Source organism: Bison bison, unplaced genomic scaffold, assembly GCF_000754665.1.
Source record: "Bison bison bison isolate TAMUID 2011002044 unplaced genomic scaffold, Bison_UMD1.0 scf7180017864302, whole genome shotgun sequence".
Taxonomy (NCBI): Eukaryota; Metazoa; Chordata; class Mammalia; order Artiodactyla; family Bovidae; genus Bison; species Bison bison.
Genome location: NW_011494874.1, coordinates 878190 through 879559, shown reverse-complemented (window position 1 = coordinate 879559; position 1370 = coordinate 878190). Strand labels below are relative to the sequence as shown.

Genomic DNA, 1370 nt, shown 5'->3' with positions numbered 1-1370 from the left:
CTGGTTACCTGCATATAGTGCTGCTGGCCGGCGAGGGGGCAGACCCCGGTGGACGGAGGGCGGCCACCTTCCCCTGGCACCGAGTCCCAAGCTGGGACACCCGGAAGGCAGCCTCAGCCCAACCCCAGGCCTGAAGCCCCCCGTGGTGGACCGTCCATCCTCCTCCTTCTGGTGGCCAGGAGGAGGTCATGCCAGGCATGCCAGCAAGCCTGAGAGGCATTCCAGGCATTTGGAGGAGGGTTTGGCGCAGAAGTTCCCTTTGGTACTGCCCACCCGGGAAGGCCTCCCTGCCTAACTGTCCCGCCCACCCCAATGTGAAAATGAAGAACAGAGTATTTATTTTTAAAATAAACATGAATTAAAATGGTATCTCTCTAAGGGGGGGCGGGGCCAAGTTGACTTCAGACAGAAGGTCTGTGTCCCCACCCACCCAGGGGCTGGCCAGAGGTTCTTTGGTGACTCCCTTTTCCTGCCCACTGTACCAACGGGGAGACTGAGGCAGGTCTGAACCGGGAAGGCCCACCACTGTGGTTACAGAGCAAAACAAACTTCAACCCCGGTTCCCCAGGGGCCCTGGCCTCATGTGCCAAGTGAGCTTCGCCCCGCAGGGGTGGGCACTGCTCTGTCCTGTTCTAAGCAAGCCTGTGCCCTGGCAGATAAAGAAAGGCCAAAGCTTGTTCTACAGGTTGACATATTTGGGTTAGATGTGCGAGGGACTTCCCAGCAGTGAAAGTTGTGTGCTGCTGCAGGGCAAGTGTCAGCCTGGAGTGAGTGTGTGGAGGGGTGGACCCTGCAGGTCCTGGCTCTGGACGTGAGGCTGCAAGGAGCTTACTCCGGCCTGACCCCTGCAAACCTCCCTCTTCATCTTTCTCTCTCGAACACGTGACCTTGAAATTTGGCTCCAGCCTGCAGGCAAGCCTGCTAGGAAACGCCGTTTGCGTTGGCAACCTGGGGCTTTCCAGGAAAGCGGAGCGCTGAGATGGGGCATTGACAGGGAGGCGCTGAGGGAGGCCGCACCAGCTGCCTTTCCCCTACCCTCCCCACTACGGATCCTGGAGGGTCAGGAGCAAGCGCCAGGCACAGCCTGCCCAGGCACGGGGCCGGAAGGAGGAAGAGGAGAGGTTGGGGTTCCAGGCCCCGTGATCAGGGGTGGGGTGGGGGCGGGGCATGTGAGTGCTGACGCTGGCAGCTAGCGTTAGTGTCAGTGGGGAAACTGAGGCCAGCACAGGATGGAGGTCTGCGCTGCTTCACGCCAGGCCCCAGCACAGGTGGCCTGAAGTCCTACAGCCGGCAGGGCGGCAGGCAGGTATCCAAGGGGTGCCTCTTTCCCTGGGAGCGGCAGGGGACTGACAGGCCAGCCTGACCCCACG

The 1370-nt window shown here is 61.1% G+C and overlaps 1 protein-coding gene across 1 annotated transcript in view; it reads left to right on the top strand.

Moving 5' to 3' along the window:
• Positions 1–1370, top strand: part of EXOC3L4 (exocyst complex component 3-like 4) — a 10904-nt gene that overhangs the window by 8802 nt on the left and 732 nt on the right.